At 47.2% G+C, this 14,802-nt stretch overlaps 1 protein-coding gene across 5 annotated transcripts in view; it reads right to left on the bottom strand.

Moving 5' to 3' along the window:
• Nucleotides 1-1,535: 1,535 nt before the first annotated feature.
• Nucleotides 1,536-14,802, bottom strand: part of RELL1 (RELT like 1) — a 75,773-nt gene continuing 62,506 nt past the window's right edge. For 2 of the 5 annotated variants that reach the window (XM_006088518.3, XM_014455639.2), the window contains one exon: nt 3,681-5,080. The gene's annotated coding sequence lies outside the window, so the exon portion shown is untranslated. Of the gene's footprint in view, nt 2,277-3,680; nt 5,081-5,150; nt 5,642-8,641; nt 8,792-14,802 lie in introns of those variants that run through there. The other 3 variants (XR_002829200.1, XM_023753660.1, XM_023753661.1) reach the window with 3 other exon arrangements.

The raw sequence follows: 14,802 nt of genomic DNA, 5'->3' as shown, positions 1-14,802 counted from the left end.
CTTTTTCCAGCTCCAGTTGGCAAACATCTCAAGGAGGGGCTCCACCAGGCAGGTCACCGGCAGGTCATGTGCCAGGTCACAGGCCGGTCATGTGCCCACCTTGGTCGCGTAGGCTGCAGTGGGGAAGAAAGGCACATGGCTGGGTTCTAAAGGGAGGAAGGGTTCTCCAAAGGAGGTAGGTGGCATTTGCAGACGGGAGAGGTGCTGGGCTGGTGGCCTGTCAGCTACTCCCTGCACGCACTACCTCTTCATCCTTATTTTTCTTTTCTTTTTATGCTTTTTTTTACTAGAGGCCCGATGCATGAAGATTTGTGCAAGAATAGGCCTTCCTTCCCCTGGCTGCCAGCACTGCCTTCACTCCGGCCAGAGCCACCTTCTGCCTCTCTCCTTGTAGAGTCAATTTGTATATTCCCTCCTTATTGGCTGTGGGCGCCGCTATCTTTGTCATGAAGTTATGGTCAATTTGCATATTCCATCTTTATTAGATCGGATTTTTTTCAATTACAGTTTACAGTCAATATTATTTTGTATTAGTTTCAGGTGTACAGCGTAGTAGTTAGACAATCACATGCTTTACAAAGTGTTCCCGCTAATATTTCCAGTGCCCATCTGGCACCAAACATAGTGATGGCAGTATTATTAACTATATTCCTAGGCTGTGCTTTACAAGGTATTTTTTCACCCCTCAAAACATGGAACCTCCCCTCTTCCGTGGATCCTGTGTGAACCTCAGGGTTCAGCTTCAGAGCAAGAAGTTGCTGACTCAGCTTCTTTCTCGGATAAAGCTGTGTGTGTGCTGGGCCACTTCGCAGGCCACCTGGCTCCCAGCGGTGGGACAGATGCACACAGACCTTCTCTGAGTGCCACGCATGGCTGAGCCAGGCACCGTCACTGTGCACTCATTTTTCTGATCTTTAAAAACCCTGTGAGAAGGCCAGAGAGAGTTGGGGGGCAGGAGGGAGGGGAGTAAGAGATCAACCGAAGGACTTGTATGCATGCATATAAGCATAACTAATGGACATAAGACACTGGGGGGTAAGGGAGGGTAGGGGTTTGTCAAGGGCGGGGGGGAAAAAAAAGGACACTTATGTAATACCCTTTGTAATACTTTAAGCGAAAAATAAAAAAATATAAAAAAAATAAAAATAAAAAATAAAAATAAAAACCCTGTGAGGTAGGTCATCGTACAGACAAGGACTGTGCGGCTCCGAAAGGTAAAGTAATTTTCCCGATATCACACAGCAGCGAGTGGCAGAGCCGCTGTTCAACTCAAAAGCAAAGGCCGGGCTACTTGTTGAAGATCACACTGCTTTCCGCAGTCACAGCACTTCCAGCACAGGCTTCAGGACGTGGGCTTCCTCCAACACGCGGCTCAATCATTTCCACCCGGTCCCAGGTCACACCTGCAGGGACGCCGCTCCCAAGGAAGAAACGGGGCTTTCTGATGAGAAAGACTGAGACTGCCAGGGTCAGAAAGCGGGGCAGGGAAACCTCAAACTTGAATTTTTACTTCCATAAAGTAGTTAAGGATAGTCTTTCATTTTTAAAGGTAGACTTTTATTTATTTACTCCGCAAATAACTTTCCGAGCTCCAGTTGAAGATACAGCACAACAAATGGCCACGAAGCAGTGCAGTTCTTGCATTTGGCCAGCAGAGGGCGCGCCAGCTCTGCAAGGCCGACGACCTCCCGCCTGACACCATGTGAATCGGGTGGAGTGGACAGCGACCCCAGCTGGGCCGCCACAGAGTGCGGGACACAAAGGAGTCCCAGGTGTCCTTACAACTGCTTGGAGCTACAATGAGGGAACACCCAGGGGGGTCTGAGAACAGTCCTGAAGAACAGTCCCGGGAAGATGAGGAATGAACAAAGGAAGCCCTGGGTAGAACCAACCTGCCTCACAGACAAAAGGGTGAAGAGGACCCAGGACCTGGCAATGACCTCGGGTGCAAAACACAGACCCCTTTGACCACAGCTGAGCCCTCGGCAACCAGAGCTGGATCGTGGGACCCCACTTCCTGGCCCGACATCCCTGCCCTCAGTGGGAGGGAAGGCAGGGTTCCTCCACGTAAGGGCCGTATTAGGGTGGAGGGAGCCTACATATCACCATGGACTTGAGAAGGAAGGGCAGGAGCATCCCCGGCCGTGGACAGTCGCCCTGGAAAATTCACCCAGGCCCTGCCGGTGTTGGGCGAGCTGCACTCATGGTTCAGGCGGGCACTGCAGGGCTGGCGTTCTGTCTCCACGTGGGACCACTGCTCACTGCTCCCTGACAAGCTGAGGAAGAAAGAAGAGCAGTACAGTGACCATCCCCCACCTTCTGCATTACACCTGTGCTGGAGATGTCAAAAGGCTGATTAAGAGTGAAACTCATCCCCCCAAGTGACCCCTTTTGATTCATCCTCACCTGAGGATATTTTTTCCATTCCTTCTGAGAGTGGAAAGGAGGAAGGGAGAGGAGAGAGGAACATCGATGTGAGACAGACACATCGATTGGTTGCCTCTAGCACATGCTCCATCTGGGGCCCGGGATCGAACCTGCATCCCAGGTACGTGCACTTGACCGGGAATTGAACCCACGGCCCTTTAGTGAGCAGGCCAATGCTTTAACCACTGCTCACCGGCCAGGGCTATCTCCAAATTTAGAAAATCATTATGGTGGGGGTGAGGAATGGTGTTACCATGGCGGGTAAATCCAATGAGGAAGGCCAGCCAGATGAGACGCAAGAAATTAGGCATATTAAGCTCTATAAAGTACAGGCCCACATTGTACTTAAGGCACCAACAATTGGATCACTCAAAAGCAGCACACTGTATTTAACATTTTTATTTTGAACTCTGCTTTGGTAGTACAAAAGTCGTAGAAGTACAAACCAGACAGTTAAAAATACACTTGACACTCAAAAGGGTGAAAATTTTCCTTTACAAATTTTTACATCGAGGTGGCAGCCAACCCTCTCATTTACACCAGCAGTCAGTCCATCATCGTTAGTGTTGTGCACGGTCCGTCTGTGCGGACCCCCGTCCCTCACGGGAGGAGAGCACAGGCCTGTAAACATCACTCGCTTTGGGAACACTCACGAGCTCTTGTTAGATCATAGAAACCAGTAAAAAGCTTATGCGTTGAAAATATTGAATGCTTAACTTTTGGCATATTTTGCAGACAGATAAAAACTGCTCAAGTATTAGAAAATCTTTAAAATGTACTGTTGGTATAAATACAATCATCTTAAATATTTTGAGTATTCTCCTGCCTGTTGTATTGCTATTACAAAAAGTGCTGTGACCCGAATAAAGTTAAAAAATAATTAAAGCTGAAGAATATCATACATATTATCCCTCACCATTCTGAGAGTGTATTCTTTAAACAAAAAAATGATGCTTTATTAAAAAAAAAAAAAAAAAAAAAAAAAAAAAAAATTGAATGCTTAACTTTTGGCATATTTTGCAGACAGATAAAAACTGCTCAAGTATTAGAAAATCTTTAAAATGTACTGTTGGTATAAATACAATCATCTTAAATATTTTGAGTATTCTCCTGCCTGTTGTATTGCTATTACAAAAAGTGCTGTGACCCGAATAAAGTTAAAAAAATATTAAAGCTGAAGAATATCATACATATTATCCCTCACCATTCTGAGAGTGTATTCTTTAAACAAAAAAATGATGCTTTATTAAAAAAAAAAAAAGCTAAAACTATTGGTCTAGATCACACATATTTAGGCTAATTCACATCCCCCAAATTCCTATATTGCTACTTTCTGGACCTCAGTGAAATTTCCTCCACACTGACTTCCTCCAGTCCACTGTGTTGATATATGTATACACGTACGCCTTTTAATCAGTTGTCAGTAAAAATTCACATGAAATTGAACCTACCATTCATTTAAAAGGTTAGAAGGTTTAGTCTGATGCCAGAAACAGAATGGAATGAGTATATTTACAGTAAATACTTTAAATACATTTTAATGGAAATCACCTCCTGGGAGTCAAGTGAGAAATGTGCTTTCTCCCTCTGAAATAGAGCGAGCGCCCAGCGGCCTGGGAGCTCTCCCTGGAAGTGGACCCTGCCAGGCTTTGGCCCAGACCTACCGTAAATGTACTCTCTTGGCCTCTGAGTTCTTCCAGGTGTTTCATAAACCCTAAGGCAAAGAAAAAAGCAGGGTTTCCAAGCCAAAGGGGAAAAACCACCACGACTCTTTGAAATAACGAGCATTAGTTACGAGATGGAACCAGCAATGCACTAAAGAAAACGGCCAGGGGAAAGCGGCCCGTCTGGCATGAGAAGCGGAGATTTTTCCTTTTATTTGGACTTGGGTTGTCAAAACAAGAATTTTTTTGTTTTTTTTACTTTAAACCACTTTCCCCTTTATTGAATAAACTAAGTAAGACTTGTTTAGCTCACGTTAAAATAAAAACAAACACAAAACTTCCCAATATTTTATAAGTGACCTAAGAGCGGCATGATGTAGCAGGAGTCAACACTGAATTCTCAGTCTCAGTATCCAGCGTCTGACTCCAGGGCCTCTTGGGGATCCATTTCTCAGGACCAACTAGGTTATCTTCAGGGACCTTTCACTACCAGAGCCGTCTTTATCTTCTGCAGCAGTTAAACTGTAAGAGAATCTTCTTACGACCAGTAGTGACATAGAAGTAAGAGTTGGGGGAACAGAAGTACACGTGTGCACATGCACACACACACAATGAGTGCACACACACACAGAGCATCAGCTCAGACTGTACACGAATACTTCCACTGTACAGAGTGATCAGACTGGAAAAAACTGTGGTGTATACACCATGGGGTGGTGGCTGAAGGCAGTTGGGGAGATAAAAAAATGAGCTCTTTTCTTCCCTGGAAATGTGATAATTTTCTCATGAGACTTTTTTAAATCAAAACTTGTTTCAACGCCAACTGAATTCTGTCTTCAGCAGAGCAACAATATTCCCTTCTTGGCTTTCTTCCATATGCCTGCCGATTCCACGATAGAAATCGTACAAAAGATTAAAAACATTCCTTGGGCACAACTTCGTATCGCGTAAGTTTTCAGTCTCTTAGAACTCTTCAAATGGAGTCATTCCTAAAAGAGAAATCAAGAAAGGTAAAGCTTTGTAGAAGGTAAGCGTAATATCACAGACTAACCTGCCTGAAGATTTCAACACACAGAGAAACTGTAACCCACTTCGCCCCTTCCCACGGCATTCCTCCCGACTGCGCATTTCTTCTAGAATTCCGTCTGAAGAAAGGTAAGCACCACCAGTTCAAAAGGACCTCACTGTAAGGTTTTCTAAATGAAGAAAGAGGAACTTGAGAGCCACAGTGGACGAAGGGTATCGGTCTGGTCTAAGGTGAGCCTTCTTCCTGAGCCGGGTGCCACTTCCTGGGACCCGGCCCTGTAACTCCTCAGCCACACCTGCCACGTGATCGTGCTCAGCACAGGGAGCCTCGGATTTCAGGTGAGTGTCTTTCCCAGGCCTCACCACAGAGTTAACTCTGAGTCCCTCTTGAATACACAGGCCGCTTGGCTGGGATCGCTGGCAAGAAAGAACACAACGATGAACCGCTCAACCCTAGGTCTGCCCTGAACCTCGAGGGCTCTGTAGTGTAAGTTCTTCTAAAATAGAAAATAGAAAAAATGGTCCTAAAAGAAAAAGAAGAGAGAATTTTCCCAATAAAACTTCAAATTAGACCATTGGTAGTCAACTATTCTTATGTCTCCTTTTATCATCTGCTCCCTTAGACCTAGACTTTTTTGCATCAAGGAAAACAAGGTCAAGGGTGAGGGATGTCAGGCCTAGCATATAATGTTTCATCACAGTAAGAGTTTTCATTCCCAAGTAGGACAACTTCCCATTTCTAGTTCTTTGCACAGATTTGACCAACTTTAAGGGGGTGGGTGAGCCGAAACCGGTTTGGCTCAGTGGATAGAGCGTCGGCCTGCAGACTGAAGGGTCCCGGGTTCGGTTCCGGTCAAGGGCATGTACCTGGGTTGCGGGCACATCCCCAGTGGGAGATGTGCAGGAGGCGGCTGATCGATGTTTCTAACTCTCTATCTCTCTCCCTTCCTCTCTGTAAAAAATCAATAAAATATATTTTTTTTAAAAAAAGAAGGGGGTGGGTGAGCAAGATGGAGGGCTGGGCTAGGAACATGGGTCTACGTGAAGCCAGACCCCATGACTAGCTGTGGACCTGCAGCACCCCCTCGTGGGGCAATGGGGTCTGACAGAGGTGATATAAGTATATGCTTAACACAGAGCCAAGCAGTCAGCACATGCCCCGGGGCGAGTTCTCTGGATCATGGCCACCATCACACTGCCTTCTGGGACGGGTTAAAATTGCACTGTACACAGTGTCTTTGAAAGGAGAAGGGAAAAATACGAATTGCTGCTCAACATCTTCATACAAGGAACTAAGCAAATAAAAACGAGGGAGAGGGCAGATAACCTTTTTAAAAGCTCTATTACAAGCTGCTCAGCACTGACTCGCCGTCCTGAGCTCGCTCTCTCTCTCTCTCTGCAAACACACACGGATTATCAGGCAGCACGTGACCAGCACAGCAGCTCTCAATTTCCAGCTAAATCCCTGTCTGACCAGGATGACACCCCAGGGGAAAGAAGACACCGCGTGCTGTGGCTTATAAAGTTCCAACTGTGGCCTTACGCTGGGGCTGTGTCACATGCATGTCCACAGTGTTAAATTCCTTCTTGTCTCACGCTACAATTGTGAATATATCCACATTAATAAACAAACACAGGCTTTAAAGTGGCATTTCTTTACCACAGCACATTCCTGTTCAAAGGTGCCTTCCACAGGGTCTCAGAGCAGTCAGAACCATGACGAGGCTGATGTAAACGTGGGAAGGCCAGCAGCCGTGGACAGGAGGGAGGACAATCGATCCACCCACCATTATGCACATTTCCCATCAGGGGACTCCGCCATTTTAACAAGCCGGCCCCCTCTTTCTTTTGGTGATTACAATCTCGTATGAGTGAATGCTCAAGCTGGAAGCAATTAAGCACAACTTCCTTATATTGAAAAGACAATGCATAAATCCAAGTGTGACCATTTCCCCCGTGAAGACTGATGGGCAGAAATGTAGACCATCAAAGAGTGATCTGGCCATCAGGTGTGTCTCAGTGGTTGAGCGTCAACTTATGAACCAGGTCAGGGTTGATTCCAGTCAGGGCACAGCCTGGGCTGCAGGCTCAATCCCCAGTAGGGGGCGTGCAGGAGGCAGCCACAGGATGATTCTCTCTCATCATTGATGTTTCTATCTTTCTCTCCCTTTCTCTCTCTGAAATCAATTATATATATACTAGAGGCCCAGTGCACAAAAATTTGTGCACTCGGGGGTATCCCTCAGCCCGGCCTGTGCCCTCTCGCAGTCTGGGACCCCTCGGGGGATGTTCACCTGCTGGCTGAGGCCCGCTTTCCCGGGGGATCGGGTCTAAGCTGGCAGTCAGACATCCCTCTGGCAGCCTAGGAGCCCTCAGGGGATATCCACTTGCCAGCGGGGAGCAGGCCTAAGCTGCAGTCGGACATCCTTAGCGCTGTTGAGGAGGCGGGAGAGGCTCCCGCCACCACCGTTGTGCTGGCAGCCGTCAGCCTGGCTTGTAGCTGAGTAGAGCTCCCACTGTGGGAGTGCACTGACCACCAGGGGAGAACTCCTGAATTGAGCATCTGCTCCCTGGTGGTCAGTGTGTGTCATAGTGACCAGTCATAAACAGTGGTTCTGCTGTTAGGGTCAATTTGCATATTACCCTTTTATTATATAGGATAGAGGCCTGGTGCATGGGTGGAGGCTGGCTGGTTTGCCCTGAAGGGTGTCCTGGATCAGGGTTAGGGTCCTGCTGGGGTGCCTGGCCAGCCTGGGTGAGGGGCTAAGGGCCATTTTCAGGCTGGTCAAGCCCCCTAGTGGGGACCCTTACCCCATGGGGGTGTGGCCAGCCTGGGTGGGGTGCTGAGGGCTGTTTTCAGGCTGGCCACACCCTCTTCAGGATGGAGGTTCCACTGGGGTGCTTAGCCAGCCTGGGTGAGGGGCTGATGGCCATTTACAGGCTGGCTGGGGCCGCGGGCTAGAAGCAGGTATCTGGGATTTATTTATCTTCTATAATTGAAACATTGTAGCCATGAGCGGAGCTCAGGGCCAGCAGGGCAGGCGGGAAGCTTGGCTTCCTCCATCGCTGTGGGCAACCCAATCCTCCTGCTCACTCCAGCTCCATGGCCGCCGCCATCTTAGTTGGGTTAATTTGCATATTTGCTCCTGATTGGATGGTGGGTGTGGCTTGTGGGTGTAGCTGGTCAATTTGCATGTTTCTCTTTTATTAGATTAGATTTTTTTTTTTCTTTAAAAAAATTTAAAGACTAATCTGAAAAGAATAAAGAGGTCATTTTTTTTCTTTAAAGTTGATTGCATGCTACACAAGTCTAATTATGAAGATAAAGCCATGATTCCACCAAAGCCACATATATAGTAGTCGCCCCTTATCCACAGAGCAATACGTTCCAGGACCCTCAGTGGATGCCTGAAACCACAGACAGTACTGAACCCTATATACATCTACTATGTTTTTCCCCTATGCACATCCCTATGATAAAGTTTAATCTGGAAATCAGGCACAGGAAGAGGAGTAAGGTTTACCTGAACACAAGCTCTGCGATACCGTGACAGTCCCTCTGGTAACGGAGATGACTGCCGAGTGACTAATGGGCGGGGTGCGGAATACGCTGGGCAGAGGGATGATTCACGTCCCGGGCAGAACAGAGCAGGACGGCATGAGATTTCATCACGCTAAGGAGACAGACTCTCACTTTAAAAGTAAAACTTCAGATAAGGGAGAGGGAATTTCTGTACCTTTTTGATTAAGACATATATTTCCCTCGTTAAAAAGGATTCTCTAGAAAGGTCCCTTTAAAAATGACAAACGTGTTTGAAGATGCTAGAAACGTAAGTACTAAGCCCTCGAAGGGCAGGTGTGAAGGAAGGAAAGGACCGTAGCCACAGGAGCTGGCATTCGCAGCTGCTCCCTGTGCCGGGCAGGGCCCTGCTAAGCTCCCGGGGAAGCCCCCGGGGACTCAGTGACAATCTGTCCAATGACTACAGGAGTCAATGTCACTGCCATTCTCCTAGGAGGAAACCGAGGCTCACGGGCTCACAGCCTGCCCGAGGCCACACACACTAATGTTACAGTCACCCCACACCGGGCGGCACACCAGGCACCACAGACACCCAAGGCGTCTCCGAGATCTGCTGGGGCCCTCCCCTCTCCACCCCCACCTGTGGGGCAACAGGAAGGAACCCAGGACCTGGAACCACCAGCAGGGCCCGCCCTGGGGCGTCATCGTGGCCCCACAGCAACAGGGAAATGATGCTAGAAACCTGCACCTACGAGGCACCCCGTTCAAAAGTGCAGCTGTACGGCAGTGAAGAGATACAAGCCTACAGAACCCCTTAGCTGGCTGGAGGATTTGCTAGAACACTTTTAAATAACATAAATGGGGAAAGTTATTTATAGAAACAGCTAAAATTGCAGCAGTAATATTCATGCTCAAGTCCTATAGCTACAGGATGTGATCTCTCACCAGTAACCTGTCACCTGCAAGATCGAACTCCTCAGTGCCAAGCTCTGGTCAGCACTGTGGTTATGTGCTGGCCGTCTCTCGTGGAAAGCACTGACCACGGGACAGCAGGCTCTCCCCGCAGTGCTGCCTGCACGGACCGTCAATTTGCCAGGTGAGAGCAACAGGAGATACCAGAAGGCACAGTGGGTGTCTACAGTCTTTCATCTTGCTCTGCTCTAAACTTTGTGGTAAATTTTATAAATTTATATTCATACCTCTGTAGTTTAGTAAAGGCTCCATGTTTACTTATTTATTTTTTAAAATACATTTTTATTGATTTCAGAGAGGAAGGGAAAGGGAGAGAAAGATAGAAACATCCATGATGAGAGAGAATCATTGATTGGCTGCCTCCTGCATATTCCCCCACTGGGAATCGAGCCCACAACCCAGATGTGCCCTGACCAGGAATCGAACCATGACCTCCTGGTTCATAGGTTGATGCTCAACCACTGAACCACACCGGCCAGGCTCCATGTTTATTTAGAAAGTACAATAGATCCATGTTAACCTAGGTTAACATGTTAAGTTCCCAGCCTGTTTTATCTTCCGGACAGAAAGTATAGTGTCAGTCACCGGTGACTGACGTGGGGCTTAACGTGTTAATCCATGCAGTCTCTTTAAGTCAGCGCTCTCAGAATGATCAGTAGCACATACTTTAGAACTGGCTCAAACATTAAAAACTGCAGATTCTGCAGGTTGCAGAATCGGTTATATCACAATGCTAGTGTTAACGTTCCTCTTCCCCAACAGAAAAGCAAAAGGTGATCTCATTTCAGTTTATGTTTATTTATTAGTAAGGTAGGGCATTTTTCATGGTTAATGAACATTGCATCTTCTGTGTATTGAAAGGATTGTGCACTTAATTCCAACGTGTGTGTGTGTGTGTGTGTGTGTGTGTGTGTGTGTGTGAGTGACTGGGAGTGAAGGGGGGACACACAGGAAAATTCCAACCCTCCAGTCACATGGTCACCTAGGGGCTTTACGAGGTGACCTCAGTAACACAAGAAGACTTCTTTGGCCTTCACCACTTAGAAATATCAAGGTTTTCCTTAGCTCTGTGCCAGGACTGGGTATGAAGACCAAATACATATTCTTATTATAAATCACATCACAGCTCCTACTTCAGGAAGGAGTTTAATGATTAAAAGTTGAGTTTTTTTTTTTAAATATCAATAGTTAGCACCTTTTTATATATGTGGGTCAATCCAGGAAAAATAAAATGTTTATAGGTATTTCTTTCCATTTTAAATGGAAATAGCTTTTTAAAGTAGTATATGGATGCCCGGCCGTGTGGCTCAGTGTGTTGGAGTATCGTCCCATGCACTGAAAGGTCACAGGTTCCATTCCCAGTCAGGGCGCATACCCAGGCTGCGGATTCTATCCCCGGTTGGGGTGCATATGGGAGTCAATGGGTCAATGTTTCCCTCTCCCTCTCCCTTCCTCTCTAAAATCAATAAAAATACATCTTTGGGTGAGGATTAAGAAAAAAAAAAAGGAAACAGCATAGGGATAAAATGTATATCCCTGCCAATTATATTGCCTTCTTCACTGAGCAATGCCGGTGAGATGCTGCACTCCGATAGCTTGGAGTTTCCGACGTTAGATTTGGATCTCACTAGGAAGCCTAAAGGTTGCTCCTTACTGAGTCAGGTCCTCACAGCAACTTAAACGTGTTCAGATTTAGCAAAAATGGGTTGCCCAAGTGACAGTAAGTGAACACTGTGACTTACCAGCCCTGCGACAGTGAGAGTCAGAGCACTTTGTTCCAAGTAAAATGTGATTGACATGAAAAATGGTGCTGTATCTGGGAAAATAAGGATTCGCCTAGGAAATATTTAAATGCAGTTCTGCAGTATTAGTCTCAACACAACTATGATTCAATGCCCTTCATTCCTGGTCAAGGGCACATACCTGGGTTGCAGGCTCAATCCCAGGCCCCAGTTGGGGCGTATGCGGGAGGCAATGTCTCTCTCTCCATAGATACAGGTAGAAAAGCTTATTATTCTGAATAGTACCAGGTCTTGCTAATGAGGAACGCAAACAAGTTAGACATTAGCTTGTGAGCTTGAGTTCCGCTGACCGGCCATCAGAGCCTCTAACTGAGCATCAAATGAATAGCCTACACCTCATAGGTTATGTCCAACCTGGCCTCTCTGAGTTGCAGAAAAATTAAGAAATATTTTTAAAATTAACTTTTATACGGTTATTTGCTAAGTGTATAGTAGGGCTTGATATAATACAGTAGTAACATCTAGCATTTGCCTACTTAGCACTGAGTGCCAAGCACAGCATCCCTAAGAGGTGGGCGGTATCATCATCATCCCACTTTCCAGATGGAGAAGCTGAGGCACGAGAGGCTGAGTTACTGTCCGGAATTACACAGCTGAAACGTGACTGGGGCACAGAGAGCCTGTGCCATGGAGGCACTACAGCAAGCATGTCAAACTCGCGGCCCACGGGCCGCATGCTCTCCTGGAGAAAGCAGGTACTGCTCTTTAGTTAAACTACTTAATGTGAGTCAAGATCAAAGCCTCAAGTTACAAATTAATAACAATAAAGACCCAGTTTGTAGCTATTAATTCCCTCTTCTTTCTCGTCCTGGGCAAAACTGTCCCCTAGAGCATTTCATTCTCTGCCTCCCTGGAGCCCCGCAGGTCCGCCTCTGGGTCCCGCAAAGTCTCCGCGAGTGCCCAGCTCTGCAGTTCCTATGGTGAAAAGGGCAGAGGCCATGGCTCCTCTTTCTTAAGTTGTGGTCAAATGACAGGGCCCCTGAGGGAGAAGAGAAAAGCTCCCTGAGGGGTCAGGGGGTCAATCTCTGGTCAGCAACAGGGAGGGCCCGCAGCAGCCCCTGTGGGAGGTGTGTGTGGAGAGAAGATGGCTGGCTCTGGTGGCAATTCAAAACAAAACAAAAGGCTCTGGTTCCCATGTTGTCTCAGTTCTGGGAATGCTGACAAATATGTTTTAGTCTCTTCTGTGCACAGAACAAGGCTGTGGAAGAATAACTTAGAATATCATAGCGATGACAGCAAAGTATGTTTTTAGGTCCACCCAAAACGGCATTAAGTGTTTTGGAGCTATTTCCAACAACAAGGAACAAACAGGGCACAGAACTTTTCAAATGCATCCCAGCATTCACTCTTCATAACTCAAGCACTGGGGGAGGAGTACAAATCCAACAGTCATCAGTTCCAACCAAAAGGGGAAGTGCATCCACACACACATGCTGCACAAGCATGTGTACATGCTCAGAGCAACCCTGGAAGGATACCAAGGACGCCGACATCTGCAGGCCCCTCTTGGAAAGGGGCCTGGGAGTGATCTGTGTGCAGGGGGAAGGGGTGGAGAATGGGTGAAGGCTTACATTTTTTAAGACTTTCAATTATTGTGTGCATGTTCAACATCCAACACTTTGGAGGCGGTGAAGGGACTAAACCACCAGGGAGGGCCAGTCCAGGCTCTGGAATTAATGATCAGCATGACCTTGAACAACATACATAACCTCCTAGGGCAGTGATGGCGAACCTTTTGAGCTCGGCGTGTCAGCATTTTGAAAAACCCTAACTTAACTCTGGTGCCGTGTCACATATAGAAATTTTGTGATATTTGCAACCATAGTAAAACAAAGATGTATATTTTTGATATTTATTTTATATATTTAAATGCCATTTAACAAAGAAAAATCAACCAAAAAAATGAGTTCGCGTGTCACCTCTGACACGCGTGTCATAGGTTTGCCATCACTGTCCTAGGGCCTCCTTACTCTAAAACGAGGGAGCCAGGGAATAGGGAGAAAATTCTACTATTAATGCCAGAACAGAAATTCCATGAGAACATGGCCCTTGTCTGTCTGTCTGCCACAATGCCGCATCCCTAAGGCCAGGCACAGTGCCTGGCACAGAGTAGGGGTTCAACAAATACTTTTAATCGATATAATTATGCCTGAATTGACCTGAACTAGCAATCATAGCTCCTTTGAGATCATGTCTATGATCTTAGTCTACCTGTAAGAAAAGAGAACCGTGAGCAAACTGGACCTGGTCCAGGCACAGCTTGAACAGCCAAACAGCATCAGGAGGTCCCCACAGGAGCCCAAAGGAGGCCCTGCCTGGTGACGGATGATCCTGCCAAAATGATCACTAATGTAATCAACTGGGCTAAGTTGAGCAAGGAGTTTCTCCACTTGTTGGAGAAAGCAAAGCTCCCCTGAACTTCAAAGTCACTGAGCATGTTGGCTCCAAAGTATGGATTTCTCCCCATCCAAGCCCTCTCACTGCCTAGCCCGGGATCTGGGAAAAGTGAATCTTTCTGAGCCCGTTCCTCATGTGGAATGTGGAGAGATCATCACCCATCACTCATAAGGGTGCAGCTTCTTTTTGTAAATGTATGTATCATTGTCCCCTTGAAGACCAATGAATTGAACGAAGTAGCTTCCATTAAACCTGAGATCCTTTTGCTTTTTTAAAAAAAATACGTATTTTACCATGAAAAAATTATATGCGATGGAGAAGAATATTAGTGGTATCTGAGGTTTCTCACCATCCTCTCCTTCCCTGGGGAGTTAACCAAAAATGCCCGACAGCAAATAAAGCAACACAGCTGCGGGGAGGCTCCACGGGTCCCTCCACCACACTCCCCCAAAGGAAGGGGAAAGCTTGCCTTTCCCTCCCTGTTAGAGGAGCAAGTGAAGGCACCAAAGGTCAAGAGAGCTGACCTTGTGATTGGCCACCATGCTCAGGAGCGGAGGGAGCTGCAGCAGAGTGGCCCAGGTGCAGACCGCCCAGGTGCAGAGCCGCCCAGGTGCAGAGCGGCCCAGGTTCAGAGCGACCCAGGTGCAGAGCAGCCCAGGTGCAGAGCAGCCCAGGTGCAGAGCCGCCCAGGTGCAGAGCGGCCCAGGTTCAGAGCGACCCAGGTGCAGAGCAGCCCAGGTGCAGAGCAGCCCAGGTGCAGAGCCGCCCAGGTGCAGAGCTTCCCAGTCCTCGGGACCACCCTCTGATCTTTATAATGACAGGGACATAAGTCAGCCAAACTGCCAGGAGCCAGTCCATCCTTGCTGCTTGACACAGTCGCTGCAGGGAAGAAACATCTGCACAGCATATGTTTCAAGGGACCTGGCGGATATGGCATACTGTTCTTAATACGTTTGCTCAGCTTCTTGGCGCTATGTGTTTTATCCAAGGACAC

Source organism: Myotis lucifugus, unplaced genomic scaffold (assembly GCF_000147115.1).
Source record: "Myotis lucifugus unplaced genomic scaffold, Myoluc2.0 scaffold_48, whole genome shotgun sequence".
Lineage (NCBI taxonomy): Eukaryota > Metazoa > Chordata > Mammalia > Chiroptera > Vespertilionidae > Myotis > Myotis lucifugus.
This window is presented reverse-complemented; position numbering and strand designations above follow the sequence as displayed.